At 34.7% G+C, this 27,537-nt stretch overlaps 1 long non-coding RNA gene across 1 annotated transcript; it reads left to right on the forward strand.

Moving 5' to 3' along the window:
• Nucleotides 1–5: 5 nt before the first annotated feature.
• On the forward strand, nt 6–26,969 carry LOC123692850. Its single transcript, XR_006751609.1, has 3 exons — nt 6–304; nt 382–482; nt 25,770–26,969. It is a non-coding gene; the product is annotated as an uncharacterized LOC123692850 (long non-coding RNA).
• The last annotated feature ends 568 nt before the right edge of the window (nt 26,970–27,537 follow it).

Below are 27,537 nucleotides of genomic sequence, written 5' to 3' on the forward strand. Positions count from 1 at the left end.
CGAATCGACTTAAACAGGTAAGCCGACTGTTGGCGCCGCATCGAGCTAGTTTAATTAATTCTCGGATGGGATACACCTATTGTTAATAAAAAAGGTTAATCTTTCTGGGAATTTTGTTGTATTGATTGCTAGAGATAGTATTATTTCTGTAAGTAATGAACGACTATTATACGAAGATATTGGAACCATCCCAGGTTTATTGAGTTCGAAACTATAAGTAATAGTGTTCATCGATCTACGTTAGACGAACTATCCTTTTATGTTGGAGAAAATACACCGGAGAGTAATTTAAAGCAGATCGCAAGTAAGTACCGCCCGTCGAGTGCAATTAACGGGCAAGGTGTTTTATTCCTTTTGATCCTTCCCTTTTATTTGTTCCAGCGCTCATTCAAGCGGAGCGCCACGGGCGTCGCTACCTGCTGTCGTAATCGACTATCAAGTGTCAAATAAAATTACTTTGGGCAATTGAACTGGTAAAAAATGTACGTAGCGGCTATCTGTACCATAATATCTTTAAAAAGCAGTTGTATAAATATGACATTGTAATAAAACCAAGATTCAATTAAGGATATCAATATGAAATACTTCTGCAAAAGATTCTATGAAAATCTAAACTGCTCATTCATTTTCAAGAATTCATATTGTTCATAGTTAATTATTCGTTGCCTAGCTTCAAATAAACTACACATAACTAAATGGTAAATATTTCAAGTAGGTATGCATTAAAATTACGTGAAGTATATACCTATGTAAGATACAGAAATCAGAATTGTAATAATATTTGCAAGAACATATTGAAAATATGTACATGACGACTATATCTATTGATAAAATGATAGTCAGAATGCAGACATATTTTATTCTATGATTTATAATTATATTCTTCGTATTACTTCAGATCGTCACAATTCATTAATCCACAATTGTAACGCGTTATGATTTCCATTTATAAAACACTACTGTACAATATTTAAATTTCAAATCAAATCCTTCAAATAAGAAGATCCTTTTATTGGTTTGAAATACAATACGGATGTGTGTAATTCAGTAGGACGGGGCAGTAGGCATGCGCAGTATGGCCAGGAGCACCGCATCCGCTCCCTTGAGGTTGAGTTCGTAACTTAGCCCTGGGCCCTCTTTACTTGCACGCATATCGATTTCTACGTAATTTCAACGGATACCAATTTTATAGAAGCCCGCTTTTTGTTCTTATATAAACTAATATTATAAGGCGTAACATTTGTGTTTTTGTTTGTTTCAAGGAATCTTTTCACAAAAATTCTAAAACGGTTTCACCAAAACAAAGATTAAGTTATAAGTATTATATTGTTTTTATCCCGGGTCTGCCCGGACGGAGCCAGGACGAGCGACTAGTATCTAAGGGCTTCGTAAGGGAATTAGAATAAATATAGATTAATAAATAGACAATCTAACAGGCATCTTTCTGTCACGGTATCGCGATTATAAATGACAATTGAATTTAAACTAACATAAAGAACCTTTAAGGCGGATTTAATGTTAATGAACCAACGCTTTAAAATAAGGTCTATTTAATTTATACTCTGCGTTTTTAATTAACACAGTGGTAAGAATTATTTTCTTACCTTAAAAAGGGAATGCGGTTGTAAAGACCTTATAAGGACCATTTCACTGTTTTTACTCTCTCTAACGAAGCTATACAAAACATATGCATGTATAAAGCATGTATAGTATACATTAGTAGCAGTTAAATAACATTGAAGGATAAATGAGTAGGTATATTTTTGTTGTGCAACAGGCAGTTTGAATACAAATGTATTCAAATACCAGGTTGCGTGAAGCCAGTAGCAGCGTCCGCAGCCGCGGGCGCACGCGCTTCTAAATTATTTCAACCTTCAATATCTTTAAGTTTAGTTGGTGAGAAATGATACATATTTATGAATGAAGGACAAGAGCTGTATAATACAGTGAATATCTATATCTCATAGGACATTTCTTTAGTGTTTTAAATATATTTTGCTTGTCTATGGTTCCATACATCTTATTATCCTTTCAAAGCACTTATAATAAAATAACTCCTATGTACATATTATAATAGTTACAATGCTTTAATATTATGTAGTTTCTAGTTGTTACTTCTTTTCTGACTAAAATTTGCGGACTATACTCTCCAAATCCACGTCAGGAACAGGAACCTTATCGTGTTTCTATAATTAAAAATATTACTCACGCGCGTTAAAAATATTTCGATCGCGCGTTTATAAATAATTTAAACTTAATTTACAACATAATGATCGTTTCACATCAAATAGACACGAAACGAATAGGATACTCTTTATTTTTCCTTTATTCTAATAATTGATAGCGTGGTTATGTCTCATTTTGAAGTTAACGATGCCTTAGTTATGTCTGAAGGTACCTGCATCTAGACATTTCAAAGGTGAAATGAATTATCAGCACGACTAGTTCTTACACATCAAACGGCTTCGCAAAGGATTGAATGTCGTTTGAATCATGCCTCTCTTTGTGAATTTAAAATCTATTAATTTGAGAGATTTTTTTACTAAACAATTTTTATACAAAAATAGAAATTACATGAAACAAATTTACGATGTCATTCGGTGTGGGGTAAATGAATTTCCATTCTACAGAAGATCGCTATAGCATTCGATATCCGATAAGGTTTTTAGCTGGGTTACACTGGTACTAAGTAGTATTACAGTAGAACTACGACAGTAGAAGAACCTGAAACCTATTTATAAGAAAAGTAATCTCCGCTTCCTGAAGGTTCTTTTGATTTCCTAATCATACAATTATGGTATAGTAATTCGTTTGTTGTACATATGCATTTCAAAATCAGTAACTTTTAAGTAAGTTATATTATTTATGCATACTCCATAATATAAATGTAATGTAATGTATAATATAAATATATCTTCAAAATGGGCGAGTAGAGCAATCACGCTAGTGTGTAGAGGGCCTATAAAAATAATGTCGATCGGCCATCATTGTAGATGTTTATTCATAATCGCCGTAATGGCGACAAACATTGTCGATGTTGGGGCCTTACATGTACCAATTATTATCAAACAAGATACCGGGGTGTTTACATAACACGCACTGGTGGCGGAAGGCGGATGCTTCTAGCGAAAGTACGGGAAGCGACTTCATTCACAGCAGACAGCACACATTCCGCATTCTTTGCTTCGATTGATGTATATTTTACAATTAATATTTTCTTGTCACTTTTATGATTAAGGAAAGTCTTATATTGCAAATATCACTTCTTCAAAATTATTTCTTCAAGCAATAAAAATACAACATACATGAGACGTCACGCATGTGGTGGGCTTCATTGACGTCATAAATCAAGGGATCATGTTATAAAAATATTTTAATCTGTTATTAATTATTATGCTAATTAAAAGTAATTTTTTAACACCGTAAAATACATTAAATTAATTTTTAATCGGTTTATTATTTTTTATACTTAATCGAAACTTGAGATTTGTAGTTGTAAATGTATTGAAAAATTAAGCTTACCCTGTTTGTTATACATAGACAATGAAAACAATCCATATTATTTTGATTGAAGTTCTTAACAAAAACAACTGATATTAATTTGTTTATTTCATGTAGGTATTAATACTATTTTTTTATTACTTCGATTGTTATTGGCGGTTATTGATGTATAATAAAACCCGCATAAAACTTTTTACACACCATTAAAATAATTGTTATCCAAATAGATAGTAGAGAGTCCTCTATTGGAAGAACATTGGAATTAGGGACCTCACGACCATGGCGTTAGCTGAAAAACTAGTAATACGTTTGTTCGTCCACAGATGTCGCTTTAAGAAATTGTTTTATAAAATGATAATGAGAAAAGTGTAATTCAAATTACTTTTAAGTAAATATAAGTTATTATTTATAGGAGATAAATGTAGTAATAATGAAATTAAGTTGTATAAATGGACGGTATCAAACACAATTATGCTGTAGTAAGTAAAGCTATCTATGCACACCTATTCCAGATAAAATGCAGGAGCTTATTTATCCATACTAATATAATAAATGCGAAAGTAACTCTGTCTGTCTGTCTGTTACTCAATCACGCCTAAACTACTGAACCAATTTTCATGAAATTTGGTATGGAGATATTTTGATACCCGAGAAAGGATATAGGCTACTTTTTATGCCGGGAAAATGACGCAATCCCGGAAATCCCACGGGAACGGGAACTATGCGGGTTTTTCTTTGACAGCGCGAGCGAAGCCGCGGGCGGAAACCTAGTAATGAATAATCATTACCTTTATTATATTGACAAAATATAGGAGGAGGGCTTTGCCTAGCATTTGGGACACATCAAGCTAATACAACAATACACTATGCGGTCTCTATCTCAAGAATTACTATAGAAAATTGGCAAAAAATTGAATAAGGTAGACTACAAAAGGTACCTTACAAAAAAAAAAATCGTAAATTCTTGTTCCAAAAGTGAAAAAAAATAACTCTTCTGTACGCATTCATTTGTTGCTTTACTCCCTTGTTCCTACGTAGCCTAGAATTAAATTTCCTCAAAAGATATGTGTAATTATTCTTGTCTCCACACCGTGACGGATGCATACCGTTGCACTCTGTTGCGCATGGTTTCCACCCGTGACCTTCATGTTGCTAGCCTAAAACATCTACTTCAAGAGAAATACGAATATTTTACCTATTTCGTTCGAGTCTACGTCACTAACAAAAAGTACTTAGGTTGAATTGTTGTCCAGATACCTATCTATATTTTGTCATAGTCATTCGAAAGAACAACTTAAAAAAGATACTAACTCATATTAAGATCGCATGTGACGGTAAAGAATTGAATGTAAATTTTACACTTTTTCCTGAGAAACTAATCGTTAATATGCATTCTTTTGGATGACATTAATGTCAACATTACATATCAACTATATCAATAAATTTTAATTAACGTCGTGAAATAAACTTACATTTTATAAGAATAATGTATACGGTGACATTGGTATATTTATTGTTATCTGATATAAATTCTGTATCATTAATTAGGATAGATGCAAGAATACGAGAATTTTTTACTTCTTTTAATCTATATCTTTTTGAGGATACATTACTGTAAGATCTTAAAATCACCAAAATAAAAAGTAAATGAAAAAACTTCGTGAAATTTTTGACGATATTATGCATGATTATAAATTAGTATTTTTTGATCAGATCAAAAGATATAGGGTTAAGTATGACTCCTAAAAACATTTGTAACAAATAAACAGTATTACCGTCAAAAATAATTTTAAAAGACTGCGTATACAGAGATCCAACGCAACACGAATTTCGCACTGTATACATATAAAACATTTATTTTTATTGTTCCTAATCATCAATTTTAAATCTTAATATATATAAATCTCGTGTCACAATGTTTGTCCTCAATGGACTCCTAAACCACTTAACCGATTATAATAAAATTCGCACACCATGTGCAGTTCGATCCAACTTGAGAGATAGGATAGTTTAAACATGTAGGTACCACGGGCGAAGCCGGGGCGGACCACTAGTAAAATTATATAACAAGACAAACTTGTAGGTACATATAAACATCATACTTACTGTATTCAAAGTTAAGGCTTTTTTAATCAGAGCATCTAAAATATTTCACGAAGTTTAATAGCGCACTAAGCATCTATCATAATATTTTATGAAGTACCTTACAAAACATACAACCTTCCTAAGGCCATATTAATAATGGGTACATACATAAACTTGATGGCCCCTCTACACAATGGGCAGCGTTGGCCCAACAAATGACCGTCGATCGTTGTTGCCATTGCAGCGATTATAAATAAACATCTACAATGACGGCAGATCATAGACATTTAGGCACAATTGTGGCGCAATTTAGACCGTCACACTATCTGAAAGCCTCTACTCGGCCACCACTGCCCATTATGTAGAAGGCCCATAAAAACGTGTGCTAACAGCTGATGTTTAAATATTTCCAAGGCAGCTATATTATGTACATGTCAGAGAATTTAAATAACTCTCCATAATTAATTATAGTTAGGTAGATATGTGAAATAATATTGAATAATGACTCAGTGCGCACACCTTGCGCGGTCGATGGTAGTACCGAGACTATATCATCGAGCTACTGACTCAAGGAATATAAACCATCGCATGGCCCGTAACTCCATGCATTTCATATCAATTCAATATCGCCATTATGTTGTACACCATAGAGTACTTTATAATAGGAAGGTATAGCCACATAACAACTACTCTGTTATAATTCTCTCACACGGCCATTCTGACAACGAGCGCGTTCTCGCGCGAACATTCGACTAGTAATTTTGCGCAGATTACTTACTGCGTTGCTATTTCATTTGCTGTATTCAAACTCTTTTCCCTTCACGGTTTGTAACTTTTCACACCGACTCACAAATTATTACTCATCATCGTCATCATCGGTGATATCAACAACGGCTACTGTCGCCTAAAGACGAAGCTTTGAATGTATTGTGTGTGTGTGTATTCTATTGTAAGTGTAGAGCTCTGAACAAATACTGGAACTACATGCAGCGCGGAGCCTGACATGTACTGTAGTCACATGAAGCGCAATGCTTCGCACAAAATCTGGAACTACATACAGCGCGGAGCCTGTCATGTACTGTGACTACAAGGAGCTTAAAGCTACCCACAACAACTGGAACTACACGAAGCGCGAAGCTTCCAATGTACTGTGATCACAAGGAGCGCAATGCTACCCACAACATCTGGAACTACATGCAGCGCGGAGCCTGCCATATACTGTGATCACAAGGAGCGCAATGCTACCCATAACATCTGGAACTACATGCAGCGCGGAGCTTGCCATGTACTGGTGTGTGTGTGTGTATTATATATTGTAAATGTAGAGCTCTGAACAAATACTGGAACTAGATGCAGCGCGGAGCTTGCTTTGTACTGGTGTGTGTGTGTTATATTGTAAATGTAGAGCTCTGAACAAATACTTTAACTACATGCAGCGCGGAGCCTGCCATGTACTGTAGTCACATGAAGCGCAATGCTTCGCACAAAATCTGGAACTACATACAGCGCGGAGCCTCATATGTACTGTGACTACAAGGAGCTTAAAAGTTAAAGCTACCCACAACAACTGGAACTACACGAAGCGCAAAGCTTCCAATGTACTGTGATCACAAGGAGCGCAATGCTACCCACAACATCTGGAACTACATGCAGCGCGGAGCCTGCCATGTACTGTGATCACAAGGAGCGCAAGCGCTACCCACTACACGAAGCGCGGAGCTTCCAATGTACAATATGACATACACGCCTTACTATGTCAAACACAGAGCTATTATTGAGCTTTTAAAGTGTGGTGTGCATGTGTGTTATGAAACTTTTGTGTAATACTTAGATTAACTTATACGGAACTATGTAACAACCGAGGAAATAAATAGGTCAAAATAATAAAATAAAACAAAAATAAACTTATACGGAGTATTTATTTTTTCACAATACTTTATTGTACAAAACAATGTAAGAAAATCTAGTACAAACTTATAAAGTAAAAATATTTTACACAATGTGCGGCCTTATTGCTACATACAACTTGCAAATTACTGGAAGTAAGGAGTAACATTTGTGGAATACATTTTTATTCATTGGCTCACTTTCCAACTGCTTAGATGAATTTGGAAGTTCTTCACAGAAATATGTACTGAGCATGGCCTCCAGTTTGAGGCTCGATTCGATACCTCTCGTTATCGCTAAGTTGAGATTATTTTGTATGGACTGGAGAACTTTTCTCCTAACTTAGTAATTTACATCGTATGACACGCCATCAAATCGTCGTCCAGTGACATATCTAGTGTATTTATAGGAATACACAAAACCACCTTGCACTTATACCTTGATGTATACTAGGTATAATAACAACACTTTACGGGGCAGATTAACAGCTAATAATTAATTTGCGAGGACTGAACCAGGTTCTAAAGTCACACCGACTTCCATATCATTTACCACTATCGACGACATCACATTTTCATAGTCTACCTTGAGACAATTCAATAATCATAAATGACCGCCAAAACAAGTAAAATAATATCATATTAATGTTACAATCGGCTTTTCTTTCTTACTAACACAATATAAACATTAAACAGAATGTTTTTTTTTCCAATACGAGCCTTATAGACGTTCAAATGCTCGTCCATCCTGACTTTTGCGTTATTTCTAATTTCAAACAGGTTAACTTTTAAAGTGTTGACACTCGTACTAAATCATAATAACGTAGTGGTCTTGCAGCCAATAGACAATTGCATTGGGCTGTCGCCTGTGTTAAGCTTTTTGATAAAATACAATTCAAAGTAAGTTGAATTTCGCCAATTGTAGAATACCAATATCTACGTTCATGACTACACGGTGGACTTGCAGCCTATAGACAATTGCAATGGGCTGTCGCCTGTGCTGTGCGTTTCTTTCATACAATACAATTCAAAGTAAGTTGAATATCGCCAATAACTGTAGAATACCATTATCTACGTTCATATTTTTCAGCGATAGTGAAACAATGAACTTAAGAACAGACATAAACCTTTTAAAATAACCCGTTAGCGCAACTCATCCCGCTTGTAATTTTATGAAACTCAAAAGAACACTGCCAACTCAAGTCTATGAGTTCGCTACCTGCGAATGACGTAGCTTGATCGGCTACTATTCCTTTCAGCGCACAACAAAAACAAAGCGCTTAACATGCTCTTTTTTTTTTTGAAGACACATTTTTAACCAGTAAATGCGTCAACAATTACCAATACGCATTCTATACTGCTACTCGTAAGTGCCATTCGTATCGATGGTTATGTATGAAGTGGTTCTGATACATTTTCTATCGGATGTCAAGTCAACTGTCTAGCTCTAGAGGGCCTTTAATTAACTTTGCAATCTAAAAATGTTCAATGTACGTTCTAACAAACTATGTACACTAAGTTTTTGCAGGTTTATCCGAACTAAAATATTTCAAATAAGTAATCATGAAATGATTGTATCAATAAATGATTGATAACACTTCGTTTGCACCAAACAAAAGAAAATGTTTATACAGCAAGCATTTTTTTTATCGTATGTGACACCTTAAATTTAAATCAATAATTTCATTCTATCGGCTTCAATTACTTTATTTATATTCGGATCTAAGTTGTTCGGCTTGTAGTCGTCGCGAATCTTTACTATTTTTGCCCAAATTGAACATTATGTGAAGACAACTAGTTTCTACTAATAAAATCTACACGCGGTATTCTTGCACCCTTGCGTAGGTACCGACTTCGAAATCAAAAGCTTGTATGTAAGCCCATCATCTATGAACACGAGGAGAAAATATTTTTCTTATGACATGATGCTTTGAGACTATTTCAGTCTGTTAATATTCTAAAATGTTAACGCTTAATTGATTATGCTTGCGGCCTTCTTAAATCTTTTAACTCTATTTAATAACTATGATATCAACTTTCTGTGTCAGTGATTCTTTGATTATAATATTCGATTTTTAAGTTGATCATTACTTTCTTGTAGGAAAACTGAACCACTATTAATCTATTGAACAGGAATCTGTGTGTACTTCGACAACGAGATTTGTCTGAAAATAAAGGAGCAGAAATCTTTTTTTTTTTTTTATCATTCTAAAATATTTCGTAAACTTTAACGTTCTTTTGACAATAATGCTTCAGCAAGAGCCTTATTTTTTTTTTTATATCTGACAAGTCTACCGTTCGATGTTATGAAACCTTGTGGTGAATACCTATTCAATGTTGCAACAGCAACTTGCATTTATTCCAATTAAATGAAAACTCTGCGCAAGCGAGACTTTCAATACTCTTTTTAAACAAAAGAATGTAACCTCTTATGATTTTGAAAACTCGAGAACATCGTTGAATATAAAAAGTAGCTATGAAGTCACGTAATTTATCTAGTCCTTGGTTTTACAACAAGGGCATTACAAAACCTTATCAATGTTGAAAGAACTGTAGATTGTGCTAGGCTTGTATTCTTAAGTCTTATTCCCATTTCACAAAATTTTTTACTTTCAATAATGGATCTCACACGATGAACACCATTAAAATCATTTAAATCCGTGTCTATAGATTCAAAATTATTGTCCGCAATAACAAATATTGTTTATTTTAAATTCACGAATAATTTGAGTCCCATTGTTATCCATAATCAAACTACGTCCGGCTCTAGTACAAACATCTCGACCTGTTACTCCATCCCAGGAAGTACTTGAGAGTCTACAATAACCAAAGCTCATATTTACATCATTAACAGTTATGGGTAATGTTGTACGGGCGAATGAATAGGTTGATACAGTGCCAGTTTTTGTTACGCGAGTGTATACAAATTCTAGAGGCCCGGTCATGCTATCGGCTATCCTTTTACAAAGGAAAAAAAAAACAATCGGACCTGCTGTCAATAAGGCACTTGAACTTTACGCCGGCAACGTCTGTGACTGTAAGCGGGGTATCGTGCTGTAAACACACATTAATAAGGGTATTGTTTCTTTAAGAGCGTGCCGCCCGTTGCTTAGAAAAACAAACCTCTTCTATGTGACCAAATTTATGACAATAATAATAGTTGTTGTACTATTTCTTAAATATTGAGCGGACTTTTGTTATTCTTATCGATTAAACTAACTGATTTTGTTTCATGGGCGAGATTTACAGTCACGTTTGTAATGACATGTGAATACACAGTTATAGCAAACAATTTGCAACATGCGACGCTTTAAATGATTTATGCCAAAATGTCTATCAAGACCCACAAAATCAATCGGCGTGTATCACAATAAATCAGATCATACCTGGTCATCTGCAATACCTTCTACCACGAATTTACTATATTCGCATAGTTCCAGCCCGTTCTCAGCCGGTCGATTAGCGCCAACTTTGTAGTGGAGCACTCGATGTATGTTGAAACTCGATCACTTTTTTACCATACCATATCTCGAAAAGGTATTTCCTCTCGCTTCTTAGCTTCTTTTCACGTTAAAAATAATGTCCACACAGGTAGATGAAGGCTGGCCTCGTAGTGGGTCTTCCTTACTTATGCGTTAGACCCGGAAACAAAATGTTTCGTTTTAGGAAAGTGTATCTGCCATTTCTTTTAACAGAGATGCGCACGACATGGTGCTTTACAACCCACACACAACCATGATGTTGTTTTTGATGTGTTAACATTCTCACGATTTATTGGTGGAAACTCTGGTTCTTCTCGAACCTCATTAACACTATCTATTTCTTCTTGAACTTCACTAACACTATCACTCGTTTCACTCACTTGCAGATTTGCATCGTTTAACGTAGTCTTATTCTTATTGAAATCGGGGGTAATAAGTGCCGATCCCACCGCTGCTGTCAGAGAATTTAAATAACTCTCCATAATTAATTATAGTTAGGTAGATATGTGAAATAATATTGAATAATGACTCAGTGCGCACACCTTGCGCGGTCGATGGTAGTACCGAGACTATATCATCGAGCTACTGACTCAAGGAATATAAACCATCGCATGGCCCGTAACTCCATGCATTTCATATCAATTCAATATCGCCATTATGTTGTACACCATAGAGTACTTTATAATAGGAAGGTATAGCCACATAACAACTACTCTGTTATAATTCTCTCACATACATATAAAAATATTGTGAAGTTATTTACATAACTATACGCATCTTAAGATGTACTCCAAATAATATTATGATGAATTTGATTATTCTAGTAACTTAGTAAGCAACAATACATAGTATCTACATTCACATAATAAATAAAGTACAACCTACTTTACAATGTCTATAAAACGTTATCGATTTCAGCGTCACTGTAAACTATTTTATTTTAATAATGAAACAGTGCATAGCTTTCCAATACATACGCCTTTCTCAGTCAATTAATGGAGGTAGGGAAAACATTTTCTCAATATCGACACACACCCAGTTATGCTCCGACCTTGTTGCATAACACACTGAGCCATGTACGTTTGTACGTGGTAGCCGTGACATGCTTTGATGTATCGCGATTTAGTATAACAACCCTGTAGAGAAGAGGGACCGCAATACCTTGATCCATAACATATTTTATTGCTAAAGATAATTGATTTTAAATGTCACGAAAATGGTATTGGGAAGGAGAAATTTCATAGTTGTTCTATGATAACGTTCAAGTTGGTAATACACCGATACAAAACTATTTATTATTTATCTAGCTCAATTACGTGTATTTTCCTAATTCCTGGCAGACCGAATTTGAAGCTAAGTAGGTATCTATTTAGTTTAGTTTTATTATTATTAGGTGGCATATAATAGTCAATTACTATGCAAACCATGACATGTTTCTTATATTATTTAAAGTACTAAATGTAGAGCAAGTAGCCTCTACTCGGCCTATACTAAGTATTAAATTAATTTGAATACCATTTCTACTCTAATATGAACTGTGAAACAAATGAATTAAGAAATTAGTCGTCACATAACGTAGTGTATAATAAAGCCAAAGAAAACCGTAAAACCGTAGTAACAATGGGATGACATAATAAACTGTTAATGAAGGTTTTTTTAACAATTGAAAAACCTTCTCAGTAAACGACAGTAACTGCTCTCAATGGTATTTTCTTATTGTTATCTGTCTGCGCAATTAAAGAGACGAATCGCAAAAAAAACAGTACGTAGGTCTAGGTACCTATCTACAAAAATAATATTACATCTCTGCGCAAATTGCTTAGGTAGTTATGATTGGAAACAAACAATATAATAATGTTATTTTTAGTATGTACCGTTATTTAATTTATCAAAGTAGTACCATGCGTCTAGTAGGTACCATGTTGATATCGTATGTGTATTTAATAGTAAAAAATATAATGTTTATCGATAAAATATTTCGCTAGCTGAAATTCTCACTCGATTTGCGATCAATTTTACGATGTAAACATCCGTCAAGTATGGACGTAGGTACTGAACTCCCAACTGATAACATACCATAGATTGTGGCTCTATTTACTTAGGTATGTATGTTTGTTGAGATTTTAAAATGAAGTATTTAAGTATAAAATTATTTTGTGTACTCATTTTTATTTTATTTTTTTTATTTTGCGTGCAGAATGTTACAGTTTTGCATTAAAAAACTGGTTGATGGTTGATGGTATTTCAGTAGCTATATGTTAAAGAATAAATATTAAATACTATCTACTATTGTTATACATACATAAACAGTTATGTAAAAAATAGTAGGTGCATTTATGTGAAGACTAACCATTTACTACCTAGCCTTGAGTCTGTCAATACAATTGAACTACAGCCGATTGACGATCCGGAAGTTCAATTAAGTGGAGTTTAGAATTGTTTCAATCACAACATATGTTCGAATATGCTGCATACATTTAACGCAATTCACATAACGATATATTATGTTAGATCATTGAGACAATACGCGACGTTCCGAATAGCTGGCATAGCTGCTCTCGCTTGGCTGCCAACGAAATAGAATCCGAAAACAATTTCTACTCCAGATGACTTCATTGGATGGCATTCGCGCGTGCGTGCTGCATGTCATTGCTGCACGCACTGTCATTCTGGCCGATCAGCCGATATCGGAATTCATTAATGTACTTTCGATTCGATTAGGTTTTTAAACACCAGTCACCTCTATAAGGTACTGATGAAAGTGCGTCTTTGCAGGATCACTCGTGCGGAATGGACATTTTTAGATTTGCTGTCAGTTTTCGAATATCATTCAAACGCTCACTGTTTCATAAAAACATAGAAAATTGATAGAGCCAAAAGCATCATTACATTATTATGTATTGCTCAAATTGATGGTTTCTAGCTAGTACGTTAGCTAGTTCTAGTAGCTAGGTATAACAATACTCATAAGAAGCTAGATTTGTACGAATTGTAGGTACCTATTAGTAAACATTCACTCAATACGAATTAGGTTTTTATAACAATTTAAAATGTTGTTTTCAATTCAAACAATGGTTACTTCAATTAGTCATTGAACTATTGCGGAAGTGTTTTTGTTGTACAAAACGAAGTCAATGAAAAACTTAATTGTAAATTGCTTAAGCTGTATCTAAATAGTAATGCTCTTAATTGAAATAAAAAGGGAATCTTATAAATATGTTGTGTGTTACAAACAACGTTTAAAATACTTTTAATATATTATAACATAAATATTAATAAACTTATGTATTCATCATTCGTCGTTCGTCATCTACGTCGATCTTATCTAAAATCGACTTCAAAGTAAACAGATTATTCATATTGAAAAAAATGCAGTTTTTACTGTAGTTTCTACGAGCGCTAAAACAGCAATATGCACAGCAGCACAGAGTTAGGTTTCTTAGATCAAACATTAGCATGATATACACATTTTCCTGAACGATATTAATTAATATTATTAATCATTACCGGTTTATTTTCTATCAATATCTGCTTCATCAAGGGTTTACAAAATTATGTCATCTTTATCTTAAAGAACTAACACTATACAAACAAAAGCAGCAAGACATTTTCAAGACACATGCGAAAGACTTTTCAGCTATACATAGGTACGTGAATGTACAAACAGTAAATATATAAATAAATAGTTAAGCAATCAACAAACTGGTAATTGCGGTACCAATTAAACACGCTCGCATCATTTTGGGACACGTTCAAGTTCCGTGCAAAAAACCAAGTCCCGAATGTTGTACTGAAACGAATGCTTGTTATTATAACAATAGTGATCAGTTGCATTCCACAGTATGTTCGTAACTGTAGTCGGCAACCTACATTCTTTTCGAAACCGTAACAAGCCGCCTCAGCGTTCCGGATACCGGCACACACGCAACAATCACCGCTGTAACGTTGTCGATAAAACCTTTTTCATCGTAACGGCATTGCAATGTTAGATTCTGCATTTGTAGAGAGCTGTAAAATGCTTACATACATAGCAGATGATTGGATGAGATTTAGAATGCCAACCTGATTATCTCATACCACTGAAAGCGCTGATCTTCTAACACTACATAAATGTTGCACCGTTCATATGCAATCAAATTGGTTCTATACGAGACCATTTGTTAAAAAATTATAATAGCCTGATGAAAATATGGTATGGCATTGGCTGGTCAAATATTAACATAGATTTTTGATAGAAAATAGTTCTATTTGAACTTATTTTTACTATTTACGTATCACAAAACTAACATTAAAATGTTATCAACACAATTGGCTATAATATTTGTATTCCAGATTTGACACAAAATTCGTGTTAGAATTCACATGAAGTCCGCTACTTTAGGTTCAAACATCATTGACAATATGTACCTTTAACTGAAGAATATTTAAGCACATGAGTGTTTGTGTCAATTTCCTACTTAACAGCTAGAAAACCACACCCGTCACTTGAATGCCTGTGTTAATGAACAAATAAATAACAGATCACGAGCATACTTATTAGAGAAGTGCCAAAAGTGACACTACATTTATTTATATTTTCTATAATAACTTGAATAGTGCCTTTACGTTTTATTTCTACGGTTGCTTTTAGGAATGATTATATACTGTGTCATCGGGATAGATATAACTCTACACAAGGATATGAGTGAACTAAATAAGAATTCTTACTAATCTATCACCCAATTTAAGATTTGATATAATTTATTGCGTTCGCAGTTTAGTCCCAAGCAATAAAAAGCACATAAAGTAGACATACTTACATTTAGTTGTTTTATTTCAAACCAATTCTCATAAGATTGAATCAATTGCAAAGCAGAGTTTACGAATGTAAAACCTATTTTATTTTTCTTGTACAATATTAATAAATAAGCAGTATATCGTGAGCATGTGATAGAAACATTACAAGGTGGGAGGTACCCAGTGGGCTGATTCTACCCATCTATATAGACACCGCTGACGCTCAGCCAAATTCCTCAGCGCTTTCCCTCATGGCTTGCGACCAGCGCGCTCACGCAAACCAACGAAAGTAAGTGTGCATGCGCCGATGTCGCGTTGCATAATTATATGTGATCAACACTGTTTGTAAACAAGGAATTGTCTTTGGTGTTCCGCTGATTGACGTTTTATCAAATGGGACGGTTTATTAAATTACGCGGGGTTGAAGAAATTATTGGATATATTTTCATGTATAATTTTCATGATTATAGTAATTAATTATAAACAGTACTAGATGCTGAAATTAATGATGTTGAAAATAATCTCTTAACATTTGTTGCGAATTAGTTGTCTACCTAGTGTTGACGTTGAGTGAAAATTTAAGCATAAACAAGTGATAACTGCGTTAAAAACAACCGACTTCAAACTTGCACTTGCAAAATTTACAAATACCTACAGACAAAAATGCTCATAAAATAAAAACTACTGGGCCTATCCGAATAAAATTTTTATGGGACCAATTCGACACCATCCCGCATCGAACAAAAAAAGAATCACGTAAATCGGTTCAGAAACCTCGGAGTAATCGGTGTACATACATAAAAAAAAAAAAAAATATACCGGCCGAATTGATAACCTCCTCCTTTTTTTTGAAGTTGGTTAATTACTCTTGTTCAATTATTTTTAATTTTAATTAGTTTTTGAGGACGCGTGCATTGTAATTTGTAATTAGTGAAAATTAAAGTTATTATGAAAACAAAATTCCTGTTCAAGAAAATGAATATAACAACAGATAAAGATGTCCAAAATAATAATTGGCACGTGCTCCCACAAAATTATCGATTCCGTTTGTAAACACAATAATGCTATTTATATTTAGCGGTTCAAATAACTAGTTGTTTCGTAAGTATGCGGAAAATGTCTGCCTATACATTACGAGGATGTGACTAATCCACAAGGATTGCAGTGCAATAATTATAATTATTGATGTGTAGAGCATTGGTGAAATTGTTCAACGTTTCCTTTGAACTTTATACGTTCACATAAAATTCTCGACAAATACTACTAAAATGCATAATTATTTTGCGATTGGTTATTTTACTGTAATACAGCATTACAGCTAAAATTATTAACCATAATTTTACCTACTAATAATGTTGTGTGTTTTATTTCTTTCCAGGCAATAACTTTACTGATTTATAGAAAATTTAGGCAGATAGAACAATAATTTTAACGAAGTAACATTTAGATTACTGTATTAAAATTCAATACATAGAATTTAACAAAATATAGAGAAGTTTCAACATTAATTATAAACTACCTATTTAATTTTCTCCTGTTCATTGAAATACCAAGACGGGTTGAACAAGTTACCTTCATTTGAATTGTATAGGACGCCTCCTTTATACGTTCTAATATAACAAAATAAGAAGAAAAACTTAAATTTTCTTTCTCCTATTCAATATAACTTTCCAATTATTAGCACCTTATAATGCATTTTGCTAACTTTATTCGGAAGCTATTGTAAGCCAAAAAAAGTACGAGAATGTAAATTAGAGTTGTAACAATAAAGAGGAAAATCCGGTAGGTATGGAGATACAATTAAATTTGGGCTTATTATTAAAACACTTAATTCTCATGAGAAACTTTGCAACACTTTATTTTACTAGGTAGTTACTAAACAGTTATATAAATACATACCTACTATATCTACATGTAACAATGTTCAATTATGATATATTTATGAAGATAGGTATATTATTATTCATTATTCATTCAAAAATCGAAACAATTAAAGTAAAATGACCTAGGTATGTACTAAAAAATTTAATGATTAACTACCTGTCTGCTCTAATTATGAAAAAAAAAATGGAATCGAATGTGCGTTTAAAATACATGTTTGTTATTTTGATGATATGATCTGAATAAAACTCCAGTACCGACATTATAAACAAAAGGAGAATGGGCATTTTACTATGGAAGTCGGGCCTGAACACTTGAGTTGGACCAATACACATGAGATTTTGTTTTTATAATAGATCATAACACAATATACATAACGGGGAAAATATATATAAAAAAATAATCAACCGGGTTTTTGTACAGTCACATCAAGTTTTATTTCTTTGTGTATATAATATTTTTTGCAATTAATAACTGTTATAAGAAAATGAGAATATCTTTATGTTACTCCAATTCACTTACAAAGACGTACTTAAGCCTTCTAATAACCGAAATACACTAATATTATGTTTTGTAACAGATACTTATACCGTGTTTATTATAATTCAACATAGTTAGACGTTCTTTATTGTGGTTAAACTCAGTCACTCCAGTGACAATTAGGTTTATATTTACTTCACTGGAATTAAAAACACTGTTTTTGTGCGCAAAATAATAGCCAAATAAATAAAACTTTTTGCCTTGACTGTACAACCCGGTTGATTCATTTTTTTATTTTATTTTTTTCGTTAGGTATGTGTAATGATCTATCACAAAAACAATATTTCGTGTGTATTGGTCTTAACCCAAGTTTCAGGCCCAATTTGACGCGTCCTCCTTTGTTCCGACATTTAAAGTATGTATTCGCACAGTTCGCTCGCAATCATGAAAAAAGTAAATAAAATTATGTTACACTTGGCTGTAGGTACGTTTCCGTCGGCGAACGACTAAACAATGTCAGCGGGAATCAGGAATGTGACCCGCCTACAAGGCCAGATGCCGACAACCATATGGATATGCGCTAGCTAACTATATCTGAATTCCGAGACGTTTCTAAACATTGACTAATTGATGCAAATAAGTAACGAATCTATACTAATATTATAAAGTTGAAGAGTTTTTTTGTTTGAGTGCGCTAATTTCAGGAACTACTGTTCCGATTTTAAAAATTTTTTCGGTGTTAGATAGCCCATTTATCGAGGAACGCTATAAAGTATCTAGGCGCTATCATTACGTAAGACCAACAGGAGCGGAGCAACGCGGGTGAAACCGCGGGGCGCAGCTAGTAATGTATATAATAGGGTCATAAATCAAGGCGCTGTTGCCAAATTCCATGTATCTGTTAGTAGTTTAGTTCATCGCTGAATTATAATATTGAGATTGCTTTTTCATCACTCGAGTTTATACTTTATGATACGGTCTACGTCTTGCAGGGGTTATTAGTTCTTAGAAATTATAAATGTTACGCAATCTTATACTAATATTATAAATGCGAAAGTTTGTGAGGATGTGTACGTGTTACTCTTTCACGCAATTACTACTGAACCGATCAAAATGAAATTTAGCACACATATTATAGAGGGTAACTGGGATTAACACATTTAATAGGTTTTATCCCGGAAATCCCACGGGAATGGGAACTACCGACTACGCGGGTTTTTCTTTGAAAACGCGGGCGAAGGCACGGGCAGAAAGCTAGTTTGTTATAACTGTTCAATGGTTATCATATCAATCATAATAAAAACTGATAGAGCGGGCGTATATGAGTTCAAATTTTAATTATTTTACAACAATGACAAAGATCACTGAAAGCGGGTAAGTTTCCTAAAAGTACATGACGTACGTATAACTTACCTATATTTTATTTAAAATTATATGATGGTTAATCTTTAGACTTAGCAGATTTTTTGCATAAGCCTAATTGATAGTTTATTGAATACATAATGCTGCAGTTATTATCTCGACTGCTAAACGTGCTGTTTAATATAATTTTCATCATTTTTCTTCATCTAAGCAATTTATCAAGCCAATTACCGAATAAGTACAAAATCGCTTTAAAACAAGATGCATTCCAGTCTAAATTTACTAAGCCTAACCTTGAAAGATCCTTCACGAAAACTGCTAAATCGTTAGCATTTTACGTAATACACATATTTTATAAATTTAATTATTATGGTATTAAATTTGTTTAAAGGAAAAAAATGTATCCTTTTATTTATTGAAAAATAGTGCATCAATAATTAAAATATTAATAATTGATAAGGCTGCTTAATAAGCGATGACCATTTCTTTAGTTTAAAATTGTTGTAATGAGGTTTTTACATATATATGTCAGAGAATTTAAATAACTCTCCATAATTAATTATAGTTAGGTAGATATGTGAAATAATATTAAATAATGACTCAGTGCGCACACCTTGCGCGGTCGATGGTAGTACCGAGACTATATCATCGAGCTACTGACTCAAGGAATATAAAGCATAGCATGGCCCGACACCCCATGCATTTCATATCAATTGAATATCAACACTATGTTGTACGCCATAGAGTACAGTATAATAGGAAGGTATAGCCACATAACAACTACTCTGTTATAATTCTCTCACACGGCCATTCTGACAACGAGCGCGTTCTCGCGCGAACATTCAACTAGTAATTTTGCGCAGATTACTTACTGCGTTGCTATTTCATTTGCTGTATTCAAACTCTTTTCCCTTCACGGTTTGTAACTTTTCACACCGACTCACAAATTATTACTCATCATCGTCATCATCTGTGATATCAACAACGGCTACTGTCGCCTAAAGCCGAAGCTTTGAATGTATTGTGTGTGTGTGTGTATTATATTGTAAGTGTAGAGCTCTGAATAAATACTGGAACTACATGCAGCGCGGAGCCTGACATGTACTGTAGTCACATGAAGCGCAATGCTTCGCACAAAATCTGGAACTACATACAGCGCGGAGCCTGTCATGTACTGTGACTACAAGGAGCTTAAAGCTACCCACAACAACAGGAACTACACGAAGCGCGAAGCTTCCAATGTACTGTGATCACAAGGAGCGCAATGCTACCCATAACATCTGGAACTACATGCAGCGCGGAGCCTGCCATGTACTGTGATCACAAGGAGCGCAATGCTACCCACAACATCTGGAACTACATGCAGCGCGGAGCCTGCCATGTACTGTGATCACAAGGAGCGCAATGCTACCCATAACATCTGGAACTACATGCAGCGCGGAGCTTGCCATGTACTGGTGTGTGTGTATTATAATGTAAATGTAGAGCTCTGAACAAATACTGGAACTACATGCAGCGCGGAGCCTGACATGTACTGTAGTCACATGAAGCGCAATGCTTCGCACAAAATCTGGAACTACATACAGCGCGGAGCCTCATATGTACTGTGACTACAAGGAGCTTAAAGCTACCCACAACAACTGGAACTACACGAAGCGCGAAGCTTCCAATGTACTGTGATCACAAGGAGCGCAATGCTACCCACAACATCTGGAACTACATGCAGCGCGGAGCCTGCCATGTACTGTGATCACAAGGAGCGCAATGCTACCCACAACATCTGGAACTACATGCAGCGCGGAGCCTGCCATGTACTGTGATCACAAGGAGCGCAATGCTACCCATAACATCTGGAACTACATGCAGCGCGGAGCCTGCCATGTACTGTGATCACAAGGAGCGCAAGCGCTACCCACAACTACACGAAGCGCGTAGCTTCCAATGTACAATATGACATACACGCCTTGCTATGTCAAACACAGAACTATTATTGAGCTATTAAAGTGTGGTGTGCATGTGTGTTATGAAACTTTTGTGTAATACTTAGATTAACTATACGGAATTATGTAACAACCGAGGAAATAAATAGGTAAAAATAATAAAATAAAACAAAAATAAAAATATACGGAGTATTTATTTTTTTTACAATACTTACTACAAAACAATGTAAGAAAATCTAGTACAAACTTATTTTGCACAATATGCGGCCTTATTGCTACACAGCAATCTCTGCCAGGCAACTTGCAAATTACTGGAAGTAAAGAGTAACATTTGTGGAATACATTTTTATTCATTGGCTCACTTTCCAACTGCTTAGATGAATTTGGAAGTTCTTGACACAATTATGTACTGAGCATGGCCTCCAGTTTGAGGCTCGATTCGATACCTCTCGTTATCGCAAAGTCTATAATCTCATAATTTTGTATGGACTGGAGAACTTTTCTCCTAACTTAGTAATTAACATCGTATGACACGCCATCAATTTGTCGTCCAGTGACATATTTAGTGTATTTACAGGAATACACAAAACCACCTTGCACTTATAACTTGATGTATACTAACAACGTATAATAAATACTTTACGGGGCAGAGTAACAGCTAATAATTAATTTACGAGGACTGAACCCGATTCTAAAGTCGCACCAACTTCCATATCATTTACCACTACCGACAATATCACATTCTCATAGTCTACCTTCAGACAATTCAATAATCATAAAATGACCGTCAAAACAAGTAAAATAGTATTGATGTTACAATCGGCTTTTCTTTCTTACTAACACAAAATCATCAACATTTAACAGACGTGCAATTGCTCGTCCATCCTGACTTTTGCGTTATTTCTAATTTCAAACAGGTTAACTACTAAAGTGTTGACACTCGTACTAAATCATTATAACGCAGTGGTCTTGCAGCCTATAGACAATTGCAATGGGCTGTCGCCTGTGCTGTGCGTTTCTTTTATACAATACAATTCAAAGTAAGTTGAATTTCGCCAATAACTGAAGAATACCATCATCTAGGTTCATGATTTTCAGCGATACTGAAACAATGAACTTAAGAACAGACATAAACCTTTTAAAATAACCCGTTAGCGCAACTCAACTCGCTTGTAATTTTGTAAAACTCAAAAGAACACTGCCAACTCAAGTCTATGAGTTCGCTACCTGCGAATGACGTAGCTTGACCGGCTACTATTCCTTTCAGCGCACAACAAAAACAAAGCGCTTAACATGCTCTTTTTTTTTTGAAGACACATTTTTAACAGGAGCTAGGTGAAAATATTAACCAATAAATGCGTCAACAATTACCAATGCGCATTCTATACTGCTACTCGTAAGTGCCATTCGTATCGATGGTTATGTATGAAGTGATTCTGATACATTTTCTATCGGATGTCAAGTCAACTGTCTAGCTCTAGAGGGCCTTTTATTAACTTTGCAATCTAAAAACGTTCAATGTACGTTCTAACGAACTAAGTACACAAAGTTTGCAGGTTTTTCCAAACTAAAATGTTTCAAATAAGTAATCATGAAATGATTGTATCAATAAATGAACACTTCGTTTGCACCAAACAAAAGAAAATGTCTATACAGCAAGCATTTTTTTAATCGTATGTGACACCTTAAATTTAAATCAATAATATCATTTTATCGGCTTCAATTACTTTACTTATGTTCGGATCTAAGTTGTTCGGCTTGTAGTCGTCGCGAATCTTTACTATTTTTGCCCAAATGGAACATTATGTGAAGACAACTAGTTTCTACTAATAAAATCTACACGCGGTATTCTTGGACCCTTGCGTAGGTACCGACTTCGAAATCAAAAGCTTGTATGTAAGCCCATCATCTATGAACACGAGGAGAAAATATTTTTCTTATGACATGATGCTTTGAGTTTGAGACTATTTCAGTCTGTTAATATTCTAAAATGTTAACGCTTAATAGATTATGCTTGAGGTCTTCTTAAATCTTATAACTCTATTTAATAACTATGATAACAACTTTCTGTGTCAGTGATTCTTTGATAATATTCGATTTTTAAGTTGATCATTACTTTCTTGTAGGAAAACTGAACCACTATTAATCTATTGAACAGGAATCTGTTTGTACTTCAACAACGAGCTTTGTCCGAAAATCGTTAATAAAGAAGCAGAAATCTTTTTTTTATCATTCTAAAATATTTCGCGAACTTAAACGTTCTTTTGACAATAATGCTTCAACAAGAGCCTTATTTTTTTTTATCTGAAAAGTCTACCATTCGATGTTATGAAACCTTGTGGTGAATACCTATTCAATGTTGCAACAGCAACTTGCATTTATTCCAATTAAATGAAAACTCTGCGCAAGCGAGACTTTCAATATTCTTTTTAAACAAAAGAATGTAACCTCTTATGATTTTGAAACTCGAGAACATCGTTGATAATAAAAAAGTAGCTATGAAGTCACGTAATTTATCCTCCTTGGTTAACAACAAGGGCATTACAAAACCTTATCAATGTTGAAAGAACTGTAGATTGTGCTAGGGTTGTATTCACAAGTCTTATTCCCATTTCACAAAATTTGTGCTTTACTTTCAATAATGGATCTCACACGATGAACATCATTAAAATCATTTAAATCCGTGTCTATAGATTCAAAATTATTGTCCGCAATAACAAATATTGTTTATTTTAAATTCACGAATAATTTGAGCCCATTGTTATCCATAATCAAACTACGTCCGGCTCTAGTAAAAACATCTCGACCTGTTACTCCATCCCAGGAAGTACTCGAGAGTCTACAATAACCAAAGCTCATATTTACATCATTAACAGTTATGGGTAATGTTGTACGGGCGAATGAATAGGTTGATACAGTGCCAGTTCTTGTTACACGAGTGTATAAAAATTCTAGAGGCCCGGTCATGCTATCGGCTATCCTTTTACAGAGGAAAAAAAAAACAATCGGACCTGCTGTCAATATGGCACTTGAACTTTACGCCGGCAACGTCTGTGACTGTAAGCGGGGTATCGTGCTGTAAACACACATTAATAAGGGTATTGTTTCTTTAAGAGCGTGCCGCCCGTTGCTTAGAAAAACAAACCTCTTCTATGTGACCAAATTTATGACAATAAAACTATTTCTTAAATATTGAGCGGACCTTTGTTATTCTTATCGATTAAACTAACTGATTTTGTTTCATGGGCGAGATTTACAGTCACGTTTGTAATGACATGTGAACACACAGTTATAGCAAACAATTTGCAACATGCGACGCTTTAAATGATTTATGCCAAAATGTCTATCAAGACCCACAAAATCAATCGGCGTGTATCATAATAAATCAGATCATACCTGGTCATCTGCAATACCTTCTACCACGAATTTACTATATTCGCATAGTTCCAGCCCGTCCTCAGCCGGTCGATTAGCGCCAACTTTGTAGTGGAGCACTCGATGTATGTTGAAACTCGATCACTTTTTTACCATACCATATCTCGAAAAGGTATTTCCTTTCGCTTCTTAGCTTCTTTTCACGTTAAAAATAATGTCCACACAGGTAGATGAAGGCTGGCCTCGTAGTGGGTCTTCCTTACTTATGCGTTAGACCCGGAAACAAAATGTTTCGTTTTAGGAAAATGTATCTGCCATTTCTTTTAACAGAGATGCGCACGACATGGTGCTTTACAACCCACACACAACACATGATGTTGTTGTTGTTGTGTTAACATTCTCACGATTTATTGGTGGAAACTCTGGTTCTTCTCGAACCTCATTAACACTATCTATTTCTTCTTGAAGTTCACTAACACTATCACTCGTTTCACTCACTTGCAGATTTGCATCGTTTAACGTAGTCTTATTCTTATTGAAATCGGGGGTAATAAGTGCCGATCCCACCGCTGCTGTCAGAGAATTTAAATAACTCTCCATAATTAATTATAGTTAGGTAGATATGTGAAATAATATTAAATAATGACTCAGTGCGCACACCTTGCGCGGTCGATGGTAGTACCGAGACTATATCATCGAGCTACTGACTCAAGGAATATAAAGCATAGCATGGCCCGACACCCCATGCATTTCATATCAATTGAATATCAACACTATGTTGTACGCCATAGAGTACAGTATAATAGGAAGGTATAGCCACATAACAACTACTCTGTTATAATTCTCTCACATATATATATAATTATATAAAATATTTGAACATCAAATCCTACATACATTAAACGTTTTTCGTATTTAAATAAATTAAGAGAAAATGTGTCGCTGCCTACTAATAAACATTATAAACCATGTTTCTAACGATTTCTGTCTTCTCTTTGCAGACACTTGTTTACGAGAACCGTCTTCATATCCTCTCAGATCTATCATGTACGTTATTAAATAAAATATTACGGATAACTTACCGAAGCCCTCTGAATCACTGGCAGGGTATGCGGGGCACGGTTGCACCATAGTTGCCGCACGTGATAACACGTCAAGAGCCGATTCCACCTTCTCCATTTTTAACTGAAACGTAAAGAACTTAGTAAGTTTTTACTATACTTTATATTGAACTGTTTGACTTTGTGAATACTTTGTGAATAATTTAATAACTTAACTTTAATACATATTTGAAATTCATTATGAGGATATTGGGTCTAATTGGAATAGTAATAGGTGAAGTACCTACAGAAAGTTGTCGAAAAGGAAATAATGAAGTTGATGCCGCGGGCAACAACTAGTTATGGAATAAAGACTAAATTTACTTTCTATATGAATAAATTAAGGCTTACGATTGTCATGAGCGTTATGTGCAATGTGGAAAGCCTGCATACCATATGAAAGAAACGATTGACGATAACATAAGTGTTGCTAATAGTATCTATTGTAGTTACGCTCAACAAGAATGTTCATATACGCATAAAATTTACTTAAAGTGTCTACCTATACACTTCCCCTCATTACAATGCGACGAGTTTTTGCGCCAATTCCGCAAAGAGCATTCGCGGACAGAGCAAGGAATTCATGTCTGCGCACGTAAAAATATTTGGCGCGCAGAATGAATGTCGCCGTGAAATCATAAGACGATATGCAAATACCAAAGCGGAAATTCTTCGAGCCATGTAAACGGCTAGACATTGGACAGACGTAGTTGTAAAGCGCAAATGATTGTACCAAGATTCCAATAGTTACCATAGGCTTGGGAATCAAGCCAATGTTTGAGTGGTGCTGCTCTGATGAAATGTAACTAACTACGTGACGATGACATAAAATGCTTTATAGAGGGACACATGTTCGATTGCTAAATCATGTTTTATAAATACTAGCTGCGCGACCGAGTTTCTCTCGTGAGATTAGGCCCGAATCTGACGAGATGTCAACAGATTTGTTGAGAACTCTTCAGTGTGTCTTGTAACATGTTTTAAATTTTTAAGGCTAATATAATAGTTGATCAATCAAATCGATAATCTTAATGCGATGCATCATTAACAGAGGAACATCGGAATTTGTATTGGATGCCACGTTCAGTGGCAGAATAAAGACTCTATGTCCTCCTGCGATATTGTCACATATACTTACAATGTACATAGTTATCTGCAAGTAAAAAATTGCCTTTAATTTGAAAAATAGCAAATTAACCAAAATCACCCAATATACCTAATTTTGTGTTATTTATCGACACTGTCGATAAAATTATGACATAGTTTTGAGAATATCGAGCGTAATGAAATTAATTGCCGATTATATCATACAAATCGTATGTTACTCGAAATGGTCATTGGTCATGCGCAGCGTCTCGGTATTGTTAAAATCGCAATATTTCAAAACGCACCAATCGTTTCAGCTTCGAAGCGATCTCAATGCGAATAACCAGGTCAAATATCAATTCCTCACAATGCTTTGTTAAATTCGCATACCGACCAAAATATATCTGTGGCCGTATGTATCGCGGACCGCGGTTAACCAGTTGATAGTTGATTCCATTAATATTAGTCCATTGTATTTAAACAAAATGATATTCTGATAGCTCTTTATTTATTTGCACATTCTTATCAAGCGTCGCTTAATAGGTATAATAATGCGATTAAGGACATTCCACACATAGCTGAC

Source organism: Colias croceus, chromosome 6 (assembly GCF_905220415.1).
Source record: "Colias croceus chromosome 6, ilColCroc2.1".
NCBI classification, from domain to species: Eukaryota; Metazoa; Arthropoda; class Insecta; order Lepidoptera; family Pieridae; genus Colias; species Colias croceus.